This window comes from Ambystoma mexicanum, chromosome 6q, assembly GCF_040938575.1.
Source record: "Ambystoma mexicanum isolate Mex_15411 chromosome 6q, UKY_AmexF1_1, whole genome shotgun sequence".
Classification (NCBI taxonomy): Eukaryota; Metazoa; Chordata; class Amphibia; order Caudata; family Ambystomatidae; genus Ambystoma; species Ambystoma mexicanum.
The window spans coordinates 1,072,022,269-1,072,044,687 of NC_090937.1; the positions used below are offsets into that span (position 1 = coordinate 1,072,022,269).

The 22,419-nt window shown below is 47.5% G+C and overlaps 1 protein-coding gene across 2 annotated transcripts in view; it reads left to right on the top strand.

Annotated features, from left to right (window-relative positions):
* PPAT (phosphoribosyl pyrophosphate amidotransferase) overlaps window positions 1-22,419 on the top strand; it is a 444,376-nt gene that overhangs the window by 190,160 nt on the left and 231,797 nt on the right. The gene's annotated exons all lie outside the window — the stretch shown is intronic.

The window sequence follows — 22,419 nt, forward strand, 5'->3', positions numbered from 1 at the left end:
GCCAGCCAATCACCACAGAGTGCAATTGAAGCTACAGGGAGTTTCGGGCACCTCCCTCACTTCCTGCCTACCCCAGACACCCTGGAGCCAGAGGCGGGCTTCACTCGTGAATCCCGCCAAATGCAAAGCGAACAATGGGACCAAACCTGGTTTGGCGCGTGTTAGGGAGAACTCTCAAAAAATGTGCTAATTCCCTCTACCTTAGAGACCCCCAGCAACTTTGCTGGAGTTAGAGGACTTGATTTTTTAACCTGGAGAGAGACACCCTTTTTCCCACACTCGTATTTTTGTGTGAATTTTACCCGAGTTTCTTTTTTTGCTTATGGAGTCTAACCAACTCCATAGGCATCATCTTTTACAATTGTATCACAAAGCACCTTCAGTGCAGTGACACTGGGAAGTCTTTCAGATTTCCCAAGGTTTCATCTGGGATCAACTACTGTTTCCCAGAACAGTGGAGTGAAATTGACTTCACTTAGTCCTGTAAAATTCTAGACCCAGCATACCCTTTCTTACAATAGTGCTGTAGGGGTTACTTGGTATCCCCTGTGTCTAGTTGCTCATGTAACAGTCAAATACCCTTTCCTCTCAGAATGGCTGGTGGCACTGGTTTTACAATTAACTACCATGATTTACCCCAACCGCGAACTGTTTGCAGCTCCGGTAACGTTAAATCACGGGAGCCATGTTTTTCAAGATTGCGCCCAGCCATTGTTGCTAAAATGGTTCCCGGTCTTCTTTTTTCGCCATGTTTTTGTGGTAAGGTCCTTCTAGAGATTTTCTCTGCGTGCCAAACAAGGTTTGGTCTTTGTTCATTTGCCTTTGGCGGGCTTCAGGGAGAGGGACACCAGATTGTGTGCCTTGCTTATAAGCTGGCCTCTGGACTCCCACAAAGCAGGACTGACCAAACCTGACACCCCTCGGTTGAGTGCGGGATCTCAAATGTGAGGAAAGTCCACCTCGACAGCCATGAACCGCACTTATTGCAATTTGCTGTACCACAAGGAGCTGAAACGCGAAATAGCCACTGAAAGTAAAGTTTGCCAGTTGCTAGCTTTGACGGTCCCAGTACAGTGCAGGAGTCCCCCAACGTCCTCCCTCTTGTCCCCACGACTGAGGCCCAGGAACAGTGAGATCTGCCGAGCTGCACAGGAACAGAAGTCATCATTTTTCTTCATTCTAAAGGTACAGTACAGCACAGTAAAGTCTGAGAGAACTTGCCTCTTACTACAAACAACTGACTACAGGTATAGGAAACCCAACCTTTGGTATAAGCTTGTACTACACAGTTTTGGTAGCGTGTTGAGCAGCCAGGCTTATCTCAATAGGGGTCAATGTGAGCAGTAAATGTTGTGACCGTTTCATAATACAGTTATCCAAATAAACACTTACACTCAAGGTTTCTTGATAAAACAATTTATTTCAGTCAGTTGGATAAGCCTTCAGAACGGAGCAATATATATTTAACAATTAAAATACACTTCAAAACACACCCTTAGTTTCTCTAAATCAGATGATACCCATTGGGGATGGCACACACTTCCTACACCCTGAGGTGACTTAAATAGCTAGGACACTGAGGACATTGATTTATCACTGGTACATTTAGAGCAATACTGAGTTTGGTGATAACGATAGAATAGAGGAATACAACCAAGGTTAACAAATCATAAACAGCTAAGTACTTTTAAAACCTTCCATTGTTGAGTAAATTGATCCTTTCCTGGGAAAAAGATGAAGCACAGTCGGGGGTAAGAAGAGTCACTGAGGGAGCCAAGACAGCCGATGTTAATTGCCAAATGTCAAGGGGAAGCTGAAGATCTTCTTTGCAGGTAGGTAAAAAAAGTCTTGCACAATGTGTTTAGAAAATGGAACACTTGAAGGGCCACAAGATGGGAGGCTTGTGAGGGGCAAAGCTTTAGCAACTCTGCAAGGTAACCAAGACTGGTCTCAACTGAGAGCAAGTAAGGCTACACAACAAGAGGCAAGTTCTTAGACTTTACAGTACCTCTGGTTAGAAGAAAAGGTTCCAGCTGGCTTCTGTTCCTGTACAGCTCTCCAGATCCTGTTGTTCCTGGGCCTCAGTCGTGGGAAAAAGAGGGAGAACGTCTGGGGACTCCTGCTCTGCAATGGGAAGGTCAGCGGCAGCTATGGGAAATTGAGCGGTCCTTCAGGTCCTCGCATCCGAAGGCAAATTGCAACACCGCAGTTCTCGGATACCACTTCAGACTTTCCTTGCGTCTGGTGTCCAGCACTCTGTTGTGGCTTGGGCTTGGTCAGTCCTGCATCAGGGAAGTCCGGAGGATCTTCCTAGCGCTCGGGTCTGAAAGCAACGCACACAATCTGGTGTTCCTCTCCCTGGCACTTCGGTTCCAGCAGCAGCAACAGTGGATATGCAATCCGCTTCGAGAGGATGTCCAGACGGGCTTACTTTGGAGTCGATTGGTCCCACCAACTCAAAGGGAGAATTCGTCCTTGCAGAGCTTCTCTAGTCGAGGTGAATTCGGAGCTTCAGCACAGCAGCAGGGGTTCACCAGGCAAACCAATGGTCGAGTTGCAGCAGGCGTCTCTTCCAAGTTCTTCTCCAGATTCCTTCGTCCAGTGGTCGACTCTACCTTCCAAGCCAAAAAGCCTTGCGATTTATGCAAGTTTCTCCCATTCATTCCAGCCTAGCTGTCAATCACACAGCAAGATGGCTGTCCTTGCCGGACAGCCAGCGGCCAATCACCTTTGGCTGCATTCCTGTAACCAAGGGGATTAAGCACAGGGAGTTTCGGGCACCTCCCTCACTTCCTGCCCCTGCCAGTCCTACTGCAGTCAGAGGCGGGCTTCACTTGTGAATCCCGCCATAGGCAAAACTAACAGAGACCAAACCTTGTTTGGCACGCAGGGTAAATCTCAAGAAGGACCTTTCCAACAAGAAATGGCAAAAAAAGACTGGGCCTATTCGACAAAATGGGCACCCATGGGTGCTTTACTGCAGTTGTGAACGCAGCCCGCAGTAAAGACACATAATGGTAGTAAAAAGTAAACCACTGCCACCAGCCATTAATTGTAGAAAGGATAACCTAAACATGTTACATAAGAAACTAGACCAGGGGATACGAAGTAACCCCTCCAGCACCCTATGGTATAAGAGTGTGTGCTGGGTCTACAATCTTACAAAATGTAAGTAAAGTCATTTTCACTTTACTGGTCTTGGAAATAATAGTTTCACCAAGAGCAAGTATTTCAACTTATGGCAAATTTAATACTACCCCCATCGTGCCACTGCACTGAAGGTCCTGTGTGATACAATGTAAAGATGATGCCTATGGAGTTTGTTAGACTCCAAAGTCAAAAGAAACACAAAACACTTAGTTCGGCAAAAGAGCTGGGGGGGTCTCTAAGGCAGGAGGAATTTAGCACTAAACTGAAAATTCTCCCTAACAGCGTTATAAATGCCATATCATATCATTCATAACCCCCCTGGAACCCCTAGCCCACCCAATCAGGCACCTCCCATCACATTCCTAGGGAGCCTAGCCTTGTTGCCCCGCCAAATGAAACCCAAGGTTGGTCAATTAAATTCTTCGGGATTGCCACCGGGAGAGAAAAACTGAAATAAAGAAGGCAAGGGATTAAATTCATTTTAACAGCCGTAATACGACCTATCAAAAATCTCCTAGGTCCCCTAGCTCTCCAAATCTGTTACAAGCGACTTAGAGGGGTGGGGGAATTATCCACAAATAAGTCTTTAGGTGAGGCTGTGATCCGAACACTCAAGTGTTCTATGGATTTGGTATCCCACCAAATCGGACAGATGGATTGAAACGAGAGAATCTCCTGTGCTGACAGCCCCACCCATAGTGCCACAGATTTCCCACAGTTTATTTTGAAGCTGGCTACTTGGTCAAAGGACAAAAGCACTTAAGGGCCACTTGGAGGGAGGACGGGATCTCGGTCATTGAATCTAAAATGTCATCAGCGTAGAGACCCCTTGTGTTGAGAGCCCGGATAATGATTCCCTTAATTTCCGGATTACTCTGTATACATTGAGCCAGAGGCTCCATAATTGGGGGCAAACAAGAGGGGGGGAAAGAGGGCAACCTTGTCGCGTCCACATGTGTTTTCCCGATTTACCTAACATAGTGTTAGGGGATATGTTATTGGCCAAAACCATTCTAGGGAAGTAGTCCAAATTGGAATGATCGCATGAAGGCCCAATCCACTGTATTGAATGCTTTAGTGGCATCTAATGCCAGAAGGGCCAATTTTCCCTGGTCTGCTATTGTTTGTCAATGTCGTCCTCTGTTTTCCTCCCCAGAACAAAATCTATTTGGTGGGCATCAATCCGTGTTGGGAGAAGTGGAGCCAAACGAGTTGCCAGTACCTTGGAATAAATATTTGGGTTAATGTTTAACAAGGCGATTGGCCTGTATGAGGCACAATCCTTTGGATTTTCCCCAGTTTTTATCAACGGGATAGTGGTAGGTCTGCATAGAGGGAGTTAGATTTCCCACTTCTCTGAAATAATTAAAAAGGGCCATCAATGGGGGAGCGGGGGGGGGCAATTGGCTTCCAAAGAGTTTGTAAAATTTAATCGGGGGGGCTAGGGCTCTAGATTTCAGGGATCTTATTACAGCGTCAACTACTTCCAGCAAAATTGGGGATTCAAAGTCTTCTCTGTCCTCCTGAGAAAAGTGTCAAAGCGACTTCTTCAATGAATCTTTTGATCCTGGAGAGACTGGGGCTGTGCCGCCATTTTTTCGATCAGATGGAGTTTCACCAACTGCAGCTTAGCCTGTTCTCCATAATGTATCACCCCTTGCTGGTCTTTTAGGCCTGTAATCGTATTACATTTTTTGGATTGGTCTAGCTTCCTTGCCAAGGATTGGTTGGCCGTATTGCTTTTAACATAATACCCTTGTTTCGTCATTAAAAGGGAGTGAGCTGTCTCTTCGGCATATAGCGCCTCTAACTTGTTTCGGGCAATACGCAGGGCTTGGTAAAGTTTGGGAGGAGGTGGCAATATTTCTTATATTTTCCCTCAATCGACAGGATTTCTTGTTCTAGTAGAGCTCGAGCCTGTTTTTCCGCTTATAGTATGCCGCAGTATGGGCTATCAAAACTCCACTAATCACCGCCTTCATGGCATCCCATGTCATAGCGACAATGTGAGTTCAGTAGGGTTTTCCCAAAAATAGTCCTGTGTTGCTTTAGCTACCCCATCCCTAAGGACCATATCATTTAGAATTGGGTCATATAATCGCCATTGATGTCTGGGGGGATGGGAGGGGGGACTGGGTCCCAGGTTGTAACCTGCCCTGCAAGAGAACTGGAGCATGGTCGCAGAGAATCCTGGGGGCAATGGACACCCTATCAATAAATGGCATAAGTTGAGGGGGGGGGAATACTAAGGTTATGTCTATACGGGAGGAGGAGCGTAGGATGTGGGAGAAAAAGGTAAAATCTCGTTCTCTTGGATGTAAGAGTCCACCACCTCCAAGGACTTGAAAGAAATGGAGGATACTTGAGGCAATCTTAAAGTCTCTAGTTGAGGGGTTATGTGCTTTCTCTTATGGGGTCAGGGAGCACCGTTAGTCACCCCCAATAAGAATGTGACCCTCAAAGAAGTAAAGAATGATGGCTTCTAGATCTCTGAAGAACCGCTCCAGTCCCTCATTGGGGGCATAGATCCAGAGTAAGGAATACATCTGCATGCTAGCATACCTTTCGCTCGATATATCGACCTCCCGGGTCTCGTATGGTATCCAGCTCATTGAACAAGTTATCTTTTGTCACTAAAATTGGCGTCCCCATTACAACCCCCCCAACCCCCATCTTAGCTCCACTAGAGGTCAGAAATCGTCATTCAAGCGTCGCAAAATTATATATTTTTTTTCACTGGGGAGTTCAAACCTTTTATATTTCGTGTGTCAAAGCCCCAGATTCTGAAGATATGATGAGGTAATGTAGAATCTCTCCAGATGGTGTGTTCCATAGAGAGGGGGGGGGGAGTGATCATCAGTCGCCATCCAAAGTTAAAAAGTATCCAAGACCATGTTCCAACCGAGGTTTTAACTGAACTAACCGAAAAAAAACAAAACCACCAAAAGGAACTCAAAAATGCTGGGCAGACCACCCCAACGATCCTCAGGTGACATCTCACTTGAGCCCAGGCATGGGTCGCATGGAGCCCATCATTGATTCATCATTGCTCGGCGCCTCCTTGGAGCTAGTTGCAAATTTACATATGCTGGGAACCTTCTGATGGAGTGTTACTCATGTATCAAGTGTGTGGTGGGGGTTTCCCTGGATTGCCGATTTTCTTTTGGACTCTAGACCAGGCAGTTCACTGCATCTTTGGTTAATCGCCTTCACCCCGCTCCCCTCCCAGCCCCCCCTTTAAGGAGCCAAATAAGGATCCATCTTCTTTTTTTTCAGTTCGGAATCCTGTTTGCATCCTCCAGGCTAGCAATGGTACGGAATGTCCCCTTGAACGTGAACTGTAGGGAGGTGGGAAATAGCCAGCAGTATTTGATGTTTTGATACCACAAAAATAAGGTCCGTGGCCGGAGAGCTCTGCATTTTTGATGTGCGACAGCTGTTGGGTCCTGAACCCTGAAACGACCACTCATCCCTTGTGCGACCCACTGCTCAGATTTCCTGCTTAGTAGCAAAGACGTGGATCTGAGCAATAACATTGGGAGAAGAATCAGAAGAATCGGACATTGAACCCCTGCGAGTACGCAATCTGTGGGTGCGATCCAATAGATTTGATTTGTCAAGATGCAGCAAGCGAGCTTGAAAGAAATCTTCCACATATTCTTTCAGGCTTGGCCTGGGACCAATGAGGGCACACCTCTAATACGCAGGTTATTCCTTCAAGCCCAGTTCTCCATGTCCTCCTGCTTATACTCAAACATATCGCTCCTTCTTTCCAAGGTTCGGAGCTTCTGTTGTATGTCCATCAGTATAGTTGAGTGGTCCAGAACGTGATCCTCCATTTCACCCTTTCTGTTCTACTTCCACGTCTAATCGATGTAATTAGTGGAGATTTCGGACATGAAATTTCAAAACTTAAATTTAATGTCCAACATAAAGGATTGAATGTCCTCCATGGTGTCAACTGACCAGTAGGACGATCCTGGGTCTGAGGCGGGGGTTTTGCCAGGTCTGCCTTTTTCCCTTTATCTGGAGGCAATAGCATTGTGGATATGACTGCATTTTTCTGAGATTTTGATTATGGTGACTCTCGTTGCCGGTGGTCCCCAGCCAGCAGATGCCGATTCCGGGCAGTATATGGTAACCACCCTGATTTCCAGCCAGCCAAAATGAACAGTGGGCACAGGAAGCAGGTGGCTGTGTGTTTAAGTAGCTTCAGAGGGGCCTGGTTGAGGAATCCAAGCAAATGTGTCTCCAGGAGGTGGTTACATATTACATGTCAATCCCCCCACAGAGCTTCCCATGCATAGGAGAAATGGGCCAATCTGTTGTTGATTAAGGGGGGGTGGGGTGGGCAACTACTCCACGCACCTGATTACTACTATTTACCAATCTTCCAGGATTCAGAGCTGGATGCCGTTTAGCTCCCGACTGATCTGGCTGGAACGTATGCTCACCTTAAAAGTCATGGGCTTTGTACCAGTTATATGTCCCTCACAGTGCTGTGTTCCAGTGCTCACAAGGGGGAGGAGCGCAAAGGGGAGAGCAAGGGAGCGGGCTCTGCTCTAGTTGGAACAGGTGCTCGCCCTGAAGGCCCCGGTCTTGGTCTCGATATTCACCCCTGAAGTTGCTGAGCTCCGACGCTCACATGAGGAGTGTGAAAAGGGCAGAGAGAGGAGCAAGCTCTTTACTCGCCTCGGTCCGGATCATGCCTCCGCTGAAGTTGTCTGCCTCCTGCTTATGGGTAGTTGACAAGGGTCAGGCCTGCTAGATGTTTCTCTGCACCATGATGATTTTTCAAGTGGCAGACGGGGCCATGCGGCAAGCCATTCAAAGCTCAGCATCAGGGAAGAGTCCGGCCCTCCAGGTCACCCAGCTTGTTCCTCACAGCTTCCCAAGTACTGTCCCAGACATATGTCCCATAACGATCAGCAGGAAGCACCGAAATCTGCTTAAACCCTAGGCTTCATGTGGAGGCCGTTGGCAGAGCGTCCGCATCGACGGCGCTGGAAGCCACGCCTCAACACTACCATTTTACTACCATGTTACCTCTACTAAGAAGGTAACCTTGACTGCCCTGACACATTTACCCCAGGGAGAGTCCAGCGTCTTGAGAGAAGCCCTGCATCCTTGTGTGTTTTTCTTCGGCCTAGACATATGGCTTAGGAAACTGTTTGGGGAGTTTTCCCTAAGTCCTCTGGAAGGTAGGACTTCACAAAACGATACCAATGGTTTGCAGATCCCCAACTCTTAGTATCAGTATGTACTACTCATCGAACCTTCGTAGAGTGGCAGAGCAGTCAGGTTAATTTTAAGAGGAAGATGTGAGCTGTAGGTAAGTACACTGAACCTAGTAAGGCACATCAAAAGCACTAAAACATAAATGTATATTAAACAATAGATTTATTATATTTATACAAGAATCACTTTTAAATACTTAGCACTGTAAACCAAAACACGTAGGAATACTTTTCAAAGGCCACTGCTTAGTTTGTAGCTGCTCGCGGTTACATTTGTTGCAGCTTTTGACAGTAATGACAGTTGTGTCGTATTGTCGGTAATGCACAGTCGCGAAACATAGCAGAAATACGGTGGAGACATTTACTCTGCATACACATATAAGACGGTGACTTTTGGGAAGGCCTAAAACACTGGTTAGTGTTATAATAGCAAGGCTTGGTTCTAGAGGAAGTTTCTTCACATAGCAAGTCTTTAAAGTTCCAAAACTCAACCCTAGCTATAGACCGAGACGGCTTCAAGTCTTGACAAGCAGCAGAAAACTAACAAGTTCCTGTGGATACTTTAGAGTCTCTAGTCTTTAAGAAGTTGTAAGATTAAGCTATCATTGGAAGCCCTGTTGAAGTCTTGCTAAAGGGACACCAGCAGCAGCTTAAGTCGGAGGTAAGAGGGGGTGTCCCCTGGACACCTCTACATGCCCTCCAATGTTCTGGAGCGACTTTATGGATCAAGGTAAGCAATACCTGTCTCCCCACAGTACCTTAGGTTACAAGACAAAATTGTGGCTGGATTCTCCTCGATGTGGCAGCGCTGGACTCGACCACCTGATTCCTGGTCTGATGATGAAAGGCAGGACAATGGACAGGAACTCTCAGCAGCAGTCTCGAGGGAGGACCTCTGGTATGACTTTCAGCAACTTCTCTGGTCACTGCGGTTTTGGCAGCTTTTCTGCAGCACCAATAAAGAACGCGATTCAACCGGACAATCTTCTTTGGTTCCTGAAGTCCTGCACTCTGTTGAGGGGGACTTGGACGGATTATGTCTCTGGAGGTTCACCTAGAGCACAGCAAAGACTTGGAAGGATTTGGCCTTTCACAGTGATGCACTTCAATTGGGTCGGAGGTCTCCTGGTTGGAGTTCCGCAGCTCTGGAGAGGCACAGCACCTCGGGAGATGGTTCAGATTAAAAATTGTCTTGGGACTGGTTGTTCCCACCAGTCAAAGGGAAGGAGTCTCCCTCTTCGGAGTTCCTGTCGCACAGAAAACTGGGTCTGGACAGCAGTGGTCCCTTCACGGTGTAGCAAAGGGTCTGCAGGCGTTGCTGGTCCTCTTCTTCGGTTACTTCAGTTTCCACTGGTCGACTTGTCTTTCACCTCAGGAGTCGCACATTTTATACAGTTCCCAGTTCCAACACACACTCCTCTGCAATCTCTCTCAGGGTATCCGGTCATTGCATCGACAGACATACCATTGGAAAAAAAGCATTAAAAAAAACCTTGAATTAATTTTTTTCAATGGTATAGGGTTTAGTAGTGTTTTAATGGTTTAAAAAGGGGGTTTGGGGAGGGCCCCCCATAATAAATTGCATTTGATGTATATTTTATTTTTTTAGATGCTTTTTTGTCAATGCTGTGGTTGTCGATGGTTTGGCTGTCGGTGCAATCACTAGGAACCTCTCTCAGTAATTTACAGAAAGGGGTTGGTGGCTGATCAATCACTGACAGCCAGACTCCCAGTGGCAGCTGGGCCCATTCACGCACGAAAAGGACAGGGGAGTGAAAAACTCACTTCCTGCCTGCCCAGACACGCTGGAGCCTAGGCTGGACCACCTAATGGTTCCCTTCAAAGGCAAAAGACACAGATATTGAGATATCGGGGAAGAATTTAAGGACACCTCTTAGGAAAACGAATTGTTTAAACACAAAATAACTCATCCTCTGGCAAAACCTAGGCAAAACAAAGGTCAGGACAGTCTCTTTTTTGAACAGTTGGACAAGTTCAAAGAGCGAAGTTACCAAGAATGTGGTGTATCTCACTGCCACCAACCTTCACTGTTTTTTTTCCCAAAGGTCCTCCATGTTGTCACTTCTCCGATCAAACCGACTTTGCCTGCCCCGGTTTCCACAGAGGAGCTTATGAGGGCCTTATCACCCTCCCTCCTAGAGAGCTGTGATTTCTTCCTATCTCCTCTGTTACTCTGGTCCTGGCCCTTCTTGACGCTACCCCATGCTTATTCTTTTCTCCCACTGTGCTTCTAACCCACCCTGATTGAGGCCTCCCCTACAGTCTGTCTTGGGCGATGTTTGCACTCTTCCTCCTGCTCTCATCTTGTAGTAACTCGCTAGTGCTGGATGCCTCCTCCTGCTCCATAGCCTCTTCCAGCTGTGTCCCTTGCCATCTCCCGCAAATCCAAACTCTGTCCATGACCCACACAGCTACCTCTGAGTGCGGTCTGCATATTCCCTGGTGTTACCTTCCCTTGGGCCAAGCATTTTACAAAGGTCTGCAATTGTGTGGGGGGAAATGTCTTTTCATGGTTGGGCCTCCCTTTAATGAATTTGTTTGAGCTGTACTGGCATTTTGGCCAGGATTTCCTCTTTTCTTCATAGACCGAAGCTCTAAAACTCAGGTCTGCAACCTTGGTATTCCAGTTTCCTTCTGGGTGTGCAGCAGCTGTTTATTTATAATGCCACCAGACCCGTAGGTAACAGGGCGCAGCAATAAGGTGCAAAGCTTACAAGGTTACAACATATTTCTCTGCTGTACCTTCATATATCTTGGCGCCCATTTGTTTGCATAGTGTTGCCTGCAGTAGCAGTATATTTCCGCTTGATGTCTGTACACTTGGTTACTGAGGGCGAAGGTTGATCTGTGGTATTCCTGGTGCCCGGCTTACAAAGTCTTTCTTCCCAAACCTTCTCATTTAAAGGAGCCAGTTGTAATTTGGTTGTGCATGTGGCTGACCCCTGCCAGTGGCATGGACTAAGTGGATGTGATCAGAAGCTCTCTCCATGCCACCACCAGGAGCATCATCCACTACACCTGGGAGGTACCCGTCCCCTTGGTCACACCACCAGATTTAACTAATGTAAGGCCATAGTCTTCGTTACAGTAAGTAACACGTCCAGTGATACCCTTCTGGGAAACCAAGGTTATGCACTTAAGGCAGTAAGTAGAGGCAAGCTGATAGAACGTATTGACTCTACCAGGTGAATAAAGCATCGTTCTAAAAGGAAAAAGTACTTAAAGAATACAGGCTTGTAAAATGAAATTGGGAACCACTGGTTAAAACTAATTAACTTGGTCTCACCACAGTGAGCGTGTGTAAGACAAAATATTTGTGTGCAGTACCCTTTGGGACCACTACACACAACTAGTACTACACGTGTAAGCAAACCAAGCTTTGGTAGAAGTCTGTACTACACAGTTTTCGTAGCAGAACTGAGCAGCCAGGCTTATCTCAAGTGGGGAATGTGAACAGTAATGATGTTACACAGAGGTCTACAATCTCAAGTGTTCAAATAAACTTACACTCAAGGTCTCTTTGATAAATACTTTTCTGATGTTTGTTAATCTGCGTAGAATCACATGCTGTGCATAGTCCGACATCCAGTGGTCACTGCGGAGTATTGCATTTTGTTTTTCGTAGTCGAAAAGGGCGTTGACAAGGCGTGTCTGTAACACTATCCCTATGGTGACGTGAGGTGTACCCACAATCCCTCACGCGTCAAGGTCCCTCAGATTGTTTTTTTCTGCCCAGATATTGGTCGCCTTTACGCGAAGCTCCTCGAGAGACATTGCAAATTCATTTACTCGACCTTTGGTCGTTACTTATTAATATCTATTACATAGATCCCTCCCTCGACGTAGCTGCAAAGCTGTTTCTCCGCCGAGTAAGAACTTCGACGGCGGGGACGAGACGGAGGAGATCCTTCCGCGCTGCCGAACACGTGGCCTGGCCTCGCTGGCCAAAAGACAGTAGGGAGAGTGGGGTCATGGCACATCGCTTGTTTCTCTCTGAGAATGCCTTTCCTTTCCCCTCCCTTTCCCTCTGGGTTGTTATCACAGCGAAATATTTCCTCAGCTATGGAGAGGACACCCTTTAGGTTTTGCCCGCGTTGCAAGGGCAAGTTCACCTGGAAAGACTAGCATAAACGGTGTAACCGTTGCTTACCCCTCGACCACAAGGAAGACGGCTGCGTGGCTTGTCAGCTTCTTAAGCCTAAGACTTTAATGGACTGCAGGGTCAAGAGGTGGGCGGCCTACGCCATGTCGAGGTCCGATTCCTCATCCGCCGCCACCGCAGAAAGTGACGAGGAATGTGATAACCCGACATCCGTTTCGGAAGTCGTAGACCTCTCTAAGGAGCACTCGCTCTCCTCATCGTCTGTCCCCGGCCCCGACCAGATTGGCTCACGCCCTGCTTATGGGGATGAACACCACGGCGACACTGACGCACACAAAAAACACTCCCATAAACACATAACCCATGGCTCTTCTTCTTCGTCAAAGACGAAGAAACCATCAGTGCCAACGGAGACGCAGGTTCCACCGGCGTCGTCCTCAGACTGTAAGAGTCTTAAACCCCCCTCGCAACCGCAGACGCGACCAGCTACTGGGCTTCCCCAGATAAGGGCGCTATCCCAAACCACCAGACGAATCGCTCCGCCAGAGAGCACCCGTTGCCGTAGAACACGCGACGCCCGCAACGTCAATACCAGAGCCCTCCACAGACAGATTAGTTGTCGAGAGACTGGCGAGGATCGTTTCCGCCGATAGCCAGAGGCAGACGGCGAAAGATACGCCGAATACCGCTCAGAAGGCTAGAGAAACGCTGAAAAGGCCGGAAGGAAGGCAGGAACTGCCCCCTCCATCTAAAGGGACTCCTAGCCTGCCAGAAGGCTTTTCAGACGGCGACGGAAGGCTTTCTTCGACGTTATGGGAGAGGTCAAAGCATTTTCAGGCCGAAAACCCTATTTTTTTTTTTCCCCCCCCCAGACCGCTCAGGGGTACCTCATGAGACCCTGGAGAGACTCCAGTTCTGTATGGAGAAGATGGAGAGGTTTATGGAGACTCAAAACCTACTACCACCCAAAAGGGCAAGAGCGGGACCTCAGGTGGACCCCAGGGCTAAATTCCCTAGGCTGTTTAATGCCTCCCAAGTGGATGTAGATTTATATGACCTCACTGAAGAGGACCCCCACTTTCAGGAGGAGGATGAATTTTTAGGCAACGTAGAGGAACAAAACCTAGAGGAGGAGGGTTTTGAAGATAATCCAGATATAGGTGGGGGGGGGCTTCGGAGAAGACCCAGAGGAAGGTTCTTCACAGCCCTGGCAGTCCCCATCAGCGTTTTCGGACCCTGATGCACTAAACCTGTCCCCTCCCGAGGACTCACCTAATAGGAACACGTCACCTATAGATGATCAACCTACATTTAATGCACTACTACGCAAGGCAGCAGCGCATTTCGAAATCGACACTGGGGAGATTTCTCCTGACAGTGACTTTGTGGAGAAGGTAATCAAGGAGAAATCCCTTGTCAGCCAAACCATTCCCCTCCTCGCCTCAGTAAGGAGACGAATTATCCCTTCACTATCTACACCCGCGTTGGTCAGAGGGGTCAACCCGAGGATAGAAAAACTATTCAGTCCCTCTCCTTTAGACCCGTCGTACGTCAGGGGCCACTCTGTACCAGACTCCCTAGTGGTGACAAATACAAGGAAAAGAGCAGGGGTCCCGCTGTCTACCAGCTAAGCACCACCAGATAAAGAGGGTAAACAATTGTATGCCCTAGGGAAGAGGATCACAACCTCCGCTGCTTTTTCCGCAAGGATTACAAACAACTCCTTGCTAGCAAGTTACGCAGATGCACAATGGAGCAAGCTACGTAAGGACGCCAAGGAGGTACCAGAACCCCTATGTACACGGCTTCTGGCCACGATTACTGAAGGGACCCTAGTCAACCAAAGCATCGTGAAAAACACTCTGGATGCTGCAGAAACGGCTGGCCGTTCCCTAGTCCAACGAATACTCCTCAAACGCCATGTCTGGCTGCGTAATTCGGGGTTTAAAGCTGAAACACAAGCATCTCTAATCAACAAGCCTATAGAAGATGCCAACCTCTTTGGAAAGGTGGTTGATGAGGCACTAGAAACGGCAAAGAAAGAGTTTGACACCATCAACACCCTAGACCAGATTTCTAGGCCTCCTAACAAATGTGGCTATGGCAATAGGCGCTTTTTTTTTCAAGGCCAACGCCAGCAGCAAAATCAGCAGCAGCAATACTCTGCAAACAACTGGTCCTCTAATCAAGGCACCAGTGGTCAATACAACCAGAGAGGACAATGCCGTGGCAAAGGGAGAGGTTGGGGTTCCACCCCTAGAGGTTCCCAAGCCACCAACACCAAATGACTCAAAGATTCGGGTCCCCTCCCATGCATCGCCGGTCGGGGGCCGGTTAACATCCTTTCTTCCAGCATGGGAGGGAGTAACATCAGACCGCTGGGTACTATCAATCATAGTCCGCGGCTACTGTATAGAATTCAACAGTTCTCCAACGTACAGACCCCCAAGGGGACGACACATGACACCAGAACACCTTGCCATCCTTCTGCAAGAAGTGGACCAGCTACGAAAAAGGAGCTATAGAGGTCGTGCCTCTATCTCAGGTAACGGAAGATATTTATTCAGTGTACTTCCTTGTACCCAAAAAGGACTTAACCATGCGCCCAGCGAACAAATTTGTCAAACTTCAAAAGTTTCGTATGGTGACCTTACAGGAAGTGATCCCCCTGCTATCACAAGGAGATTACATGACAACACTGGACATGAAAGATGCATACGTTCATATTTTAACGTTGCCAACGCACAGAAAATACCTCAGGTTCATGATAGAGGGCAAACACTACCAGTTCAGAGTGCTACCCTTCGGGATAGCATCGGCACCGAGGGTATTCACGAAAGTAGTGGCAGCGGCCCACCTGTGCAGGTTCTCCATCCCAGTATATCCTTACCTCGACGATTGGCTCATAACGGGATTCTTACGAAACATGCTTCTTAAATACCCAAAAGACTGTAGACCTTTTGTTCCAACTGGGCTTCTCCATCAACGAGAAGAAGTCCATCCTAGACCCCAGCCAAGTCAAACAATTCCTAGGGGCTCTAATTCGAACAAAGGACGGCCTCGTCTTCCCCTCCAATGAGAGGGTCCAAAACATGCTGTTTCAGATCCCTCAATATGTGGCAGGTTGAGAGGTGACGGTACGCAAAGCAATGCGCTTGCTAGGTATGATGGCGTCCTGTATTTATTTGGTACCCCATGCGCGTCTGCGCATGTGCCCAATGCCAGTGGTGGCAGGCCAGCGGACAATGGTGGTATCGCAGGCCTTGGTTCTCTTGCTACGGTGGTGGTCGAAGGGAAACCTGGTAATGGGAAAACCATTCACCACCCCCGCAGTGGAAGCCACTCTAACCACAGACTCATCCCTCGCAGGATGGGGGGCTCACCTATCCCATCAGACTGCTCAGAGTTTGGACTCCGAGCGTAGCATCCAAGCACATAAACTTACTAGAGCTACTGGCTGTGTTCAAGGCACTAAAAGCCTTCCAGACACACCTACAAGGGAAGACCGTGATGGTCCTCATGGACAGCACCACAGCCATGTACTACCTCAACAAACAAGGGGGCACTCACTCTCCAGGACTGTGCAAGCTGTCCCAGAACATCTGGAAGTGGGCTCTCAGACACATGTTCCTACTGTCACAACATGTACCAGGGGAACTCAATCTGCTAGCAGACAAACTCGGCAGAGACTTCCCTCTGCCCTCAGAGTACGGATGGCGTTTACACGCAGACGGTCTTTAACGTTTTCACACAATGGGGATTCCCAGAAATAGACCTGTTCGCAACTCTGGAGAACTCGCAATGCCATGATTACGCCTCCAGATACCCCCAGAACCAATCCAAGGGGAACGGTCTATCGATTCCATGGTCCTGGAAATTTGTTTACGCTTTCCCCCCTGACTCCCCTTCTCAACAAGATTGTGCACAAGATGCACCAGGAACAAGTTGCCATGATACTAGTGGCCCCTATGTGGGTCCGGCAGCCATGGTTCGCTCACCTGATGGCGATGTCTCTATCTCCTCCAGTGAAACTTCCCTGCCCGTACAACATGCTGTCACAGGACATAGGCAGGGCACTGCATCCATGCCCTCAGACCATGAATTTAGCAGCCTGGCTCCTGAGATCATAGAATTTGGACATTTACAACTCCTGCTGAGATGCATGGACATCCTCAGGGAGGCTAGAAAGCCTAACACTCATCACTGTTATTCTAGCAAATGGAAGAGATTTGTCATCTGGTGTAGAGGAAGAAACATCAACCCTGTTGACTGCTCTCCCACACAAATTGTTCTGTACCTGACCCATTCACTGGACTCTGGTCTAGTATTCAATTCCATTAAAGTCAACCTAGCAGCACTATCTGCATACACCACTTCCCAACTTAAAGTGTCATGGTGGAAAGTCCCAGTTATTAAAGCCTTTATGGAGGGGATAAAGAGAATACACCCTCCGATAGCAAACCCAGCTCCCTGCTGGGACCTAAATGTGGTACTTACCAGGCTCATGGGCTCACCTTTTGAACCCATGCACAAGGCAACTCTTAAAGACCTCACTCTTAAGACTGCCTTCCTAATGGCTATCACCTCCATTAGGAGAGTAAGTGAACTACAGGCTTTCTGTTCTAGACCCCTTTTTAACGGTTCACAAAGATAAGGTGGTTCTACGCACACACGAGGTTTGCACCGAAATTTATCTCGAAATTCCATGTCAACCAGTCAATAGAACTACCAACGTTCTTTCAAAACCCTTCAAATTTGGGAGAAAAAAGCCTGCATACACTTGATGTGCGCAGAGCTGTCATGTTTTATATTGAAAGAACTAGACCACTGAGAAAGACTAATCAGTTCTTTTTCTCGGTGGCAGCAGGAAGAGAAGGAGATGCAGTCTCAAAGTCCACTATATCTGGATGGATTGTTCAATGCATCACTCTGTTACACTCTTGCTAAGAGAGAACTACCCTTCAAGCCAAGAGCACACACTACTCGAGGCACTGGGGCATCCATAGCATTCATTGCAAATGTTCCCCTTGAGTCCATTTGCAAAGCGGCAACCTGGAGTTCTATACACACCTTTACAAAACACTACTGTCTAGATGCCCACTCTAGATCTGTTTCCCAGGTGGGATAAGCAGTATTAAGACATCTTTTCTCTACTGTTGCTTCTCACAACCCACCTCCAACTCCGGGTACTGCTTGCTAGTCTATGCACAGCATGTGTGTCATGATCCCTGCTTCCAAGGGGTCAGGACTTGCCCCACGACCTTGGAAGCAGGCCCATGACTCTGATCCCAGGAACCAGCCAGTCCCTGGACCCTCTGGACCTTGTCCTGGTGCCAGTGGCGCCAGGCTCATGATGGTGACTGGTCCTGGCACAGGAAGCGCCGGGCTCATATTAGATAAGAGTGCTTGGTGGACCTACCTGTAGCAGACCATGCTGCTTACTTACCAGCTAACTGGTCTCCTGATCCTTCTCTGCCTGGAACTACTTTTTCTGTCTGGGTGGAGCAGGAGCCACTCCCTGGAAGCAGAACACAGGAACTCTTCTAGAAATCTGGAACTCTTTTCTTACCTGGGTGGGGCCGTGGAAGGAGACGCCTAAGCACTACAGAAGGCTATTTAAACCACACCCGATTGGTTTCACGTGCTTCGCGTTATTCTGCATCTGCAGCAGGACGCTCACCGTGTCAGCTCCAGGAAACCTCCAGCTCCAGATCCTGTGAACACGAAATAACCTGCTGGAATCCAATCTTCAGTCTTCTTCAGTCTTCTGCAGCTCCTGCAAAACAAAGGCACAGGTTAGGCTAAAGTAAAGGCAGCAAATCTACTTACCTAATCCAACGGCAGCATCCAAGGCGCCTTTTTCTGCCTTTCTCTTCCGGCATCCGACATCTGCAAAGAGAGAGAACATCGGTCAGTAATATTCAACTACAAGTTCTGCTTACCTGTGTTACGCCCGTTCCAACTCAGCTCGCGCTGCATTCCGGCACCTGCAAGGCAAGATACATCGGTTAGTAACGCTTAGTTACAAGACTGCTTACCCGTCGCTTTCAATCTGTTCGCGCTGCACCTCAGCACCTACAAAGACAAAAGAGACATTACGGAGCATTCTCCAGCGCTAGTGCAGTCTTTCTACTTACGTGCCATTAGAAGGATAATCTTCATCGTCACAGCATCTGAAAAAGGAAAGACATAGACTTTACAGACTTAAGACTTTTGAAGGAGAAGAGAACAATGCAAAAGGAACTTTAATACTTACAAGGCACGCTCGTGCATTAACGGCGTCTTCGCTCTCAGCAAATCCTCTGCTATCAAGAGGCAGAGCTCGCATCCAGTGAAGCAACTGGATCCAGCGCCCCTGCACAAGACGCAGGATGGAGAGCCCGGCATTTACCTATATAAGGTAAGCGCAATATCAACCCAGTTCCACGGGGAAAGAAAGGGCGAGAGGGGCTAGGAACTTTCCGAATCTTCCAAACACTAATACCTTGGTTTACCCTTGCAGACATCTCACTCTTCAGCTTAAACTGTCGGTGGGAAGGGGGCCCAGTCCGGGAGCAAAACGAACCCTGCGCCTAACACTGAAGACAGTATCCTCGCCAGATCAAGACCTGCGCCTCCGGGGGAACCAGGTGAGCGTTACAATGTGATTCTAAGCGGATTAACAAACATCAGAAGATGATGCATTACTTACCGTGAAAGCATTTCTGATGGTTGTATCTGCTTAGATTCACATGCGCCCACCCTTCCTCCCCGCTCGGATGGAAGGAACATAGACATCTTTTTATCTCTTTTCTGTACTCACGCACGTCTAGAAGGCTCCCTCAGGGCAGAAAAAATACAAACCGAGGGACCTCGACGCGTGAGGGATTGTGGGTACACCGCACGTCACTATAGGGATAGTGTTACAGACACGCCTTGTCGATGTCCCCTTTTCGACTACGAAAAACAAAATGCAATACTCCGCAGTGACCACGGGATGTTGGACTATGCACAGCATGTGAATCTAAGCAGATACAACCATGAGAAATGCTTTTACGTAAGTAATGCATTGTCATTCATAAGGAGGAGGCAATATAATCACACACAAATATACTTCAATACTATTTCAGGATACTTTTCAAGAGGAGTAAAAGGCAAAGATTATTATAACATGACGGGTTACAATTATTCTTAGACAGTGCAAATATTTTGAGTTCACCAGAAGAGTCAATTCAATAGGCTAGGCCAAAGTCAATGGGCTAAAGTCTTGGATAGGATAAATCGGTTCTGGTAAGTAAACTGTAAAGTCTCTGCACAATTTCTTGGAAGTAGTTTGTAAAAAGAAGAATCATAAGTCGGTCGTAAGCTGATTAGGCCTGCAAGTTGCAAAAGTTTCAAGCACTTTCACTGCGAGAGGTAAGTACTCTGTTTTGTTTCACAGTACCTTACAATGAAGAAAAATATGCAGCTGATGACTTCTGTTCCTGCAGATCTCGCTGTTCCTGGGCCTCAGTCATGGGGTCAAGAGGGAAGACATCGGGGGACTGCTGCACTGGGACTGGTAAAAAAAACTTGCAACTGGCAAACTTCAATTCCGGTGGCTGTAGTAACGCACACAAACTGGTGTCCCTCTCCCTGGTTCTATGGTTTCCTGCAGCAACTCTGAGGAAATTCAACCAGCTCTGAGATAGGTGTCCAGGTGGTTTACGTGTGAGTTGACTGGGCCCTCCAACTCAAAGGGAGAAGTCGTCCTTGCAGGGGCTTCTCTGTCGATGTGAACTTGGCGATTCCGACCTGCAGCAGTGCTTCACCGAGCAAACCAACGGTCCAGGAGTTGCAGCAGTCGTCCTCTTCAAGCTAATCTTCGGTTCCTTCGTTCCAGTGGTCGACTCTGCCTTCCAAGCCAAGAGACTTGCCTTTTATTCAGCATTCCAGCCTAGCTGTCACTCACCCAGCAAGGTGGATATCCTTGCCGGACAGTCATCCAGCCAATCACCACAGAGTGCATTTGGGTCTCCTAGGAGACTAAGCACAGGGAGTTTCAGGCACTTCCCTCACTCCTGCCCACCCCAGGCACTTGTGCGCCAAACCTGGTTTGGCATGCAGAGAAAAACTCTAGAAGGACCTTTCCAAAAAGAAATGGCAAAAAAAGAATACCGGGACCTGTTTTAACAAAGGGTGCTCAGACGCCATCTTGAAAAACTTGGCTCCCGCAATTCAACGTTACCGGAGCTACGAATAGTTCGCGGTGGGGAAAAATCATGGTAGTTTGTTGTAAAACCACTGCCACCAGCCATTCTGAGAGGAAAGGGTAGCATTTGACTGCTACATGAGTATCGAGACTTTGGTGGGGGGGGATATTAGGTAACCCCTACAGCACTCTATTGTAAGATGGGGTGTGCTGGGTGTAGGAATTTAAAAGACTAGTAAAGTCAATTTCACTTTACTTACACTGGGAAACAGTAGTTTATCCCAGAGAAGTGATTAAAACCATGGGAAAGCCTGAAAAGCCTTCCCTGTGCCACTGCACTGATGGTGCTGTGTGACACAATTGAAAAGGATGATTCCTGTGCAGTTGGTTATGCTCCATAACCAAGAAAATGGAGGTAAAACGCACATCAAAATAGATGAGTGGGGGGGAAAAGGCTCATTCTCTCTCCAGATAAAAAAGTACTCAAAATCCAGCAAAGTTGCTGGGGATATCGAAGTTGAAGGGAATTGGCACATTTATGAGAATTTTCCCTTACAGAGTGCAACTGAATGCCTTGCAAACTAACAAAGCTTAAACACACAAGTCTAAAATATAAATTCTATAATTGGAACAAAACGGCAATCTTTCATTTGGCACCTAAGCCATGGAATGTCTTCCATGCTGCATGTGATTCCCAGATGGGTGAAGGGGGTGGGGAGGGCATAAAACTCCTTTAAAAAAAATTATTGGCCCTTCTGTCAACATGTATCCATTGTTGACAATCTGGACAGGACACGCCATAATGCCCAATCCAAATAAAACCCTAGGGCAAGGAGGCCTGTGAGATGGCGTTTAGAAAACCTGAGGTCAGTTTTTATTCCAGTCACTTACTGACATTTCCTTGCGCACAAAGGAAAAGGCTGGAGGCTCACATTGGTCTTCCCAAAGCCAGGTAACGACCCTGAAGAATGTGTATCTGATCAGACTATGTTTGTTACTTTAGATGCCAGGATCTATATTCAGATTCTGGCAAATAGACTTTATGCTGTCCGACATGCTTTGATCTGGATCAGTCTGGCTTTGTATTCCAAAGGAAAATGTTGCTATCTGTAGGGTACTTCATCTGTTCGAAGTGGCTTTTGGGACCACCAATTCAGCCCTGTTGGTACAGGAAGCAGAACTGGTATTTGACCCAGTGAATTGGGGTTTCCTGGGGGGTGTTTTAAGGAACAAACCCTACAGAAACAAACTGCTTAGCTTCACCAGGTGATCCTCCTCTCCATATACTTTTGAGGGCACACCAATGATAAACGTGTACCTCTTTATTCAAGTGGGCTTTTTCTATCCGCATACTTGTGTGGCAAAGTTGACTGCTGCTTCGCAATGTGGTATGAAAGTATCACCATTTCTGCATATGTGCTTCCTTAGAGTATGAAATTCCCTTGCAGTGGAGAGGACAGCAAATATAAAAGTCTCTTCTCTGGTGTATGTAAAAATAGAAGTGAGACCTTTTTACCCTGGTGTAACCTGGAGGTTACTATGTTCTGTGGAGAGGGGAAGGATCCGGTGAAAGGGGGAGGGTTTATGATACCATGTTCAGATTGATCATTATGTATGTGCACTGTTATGAAAAAACTTTTGTTTTTTTTCAAAGCCGAATCACAACAATGCCAATAGAGCTTGTTGATTTCTATTCCTACCGTGTTTTCTTAAAGTCCTGGCTACTTGTTGAAAATATA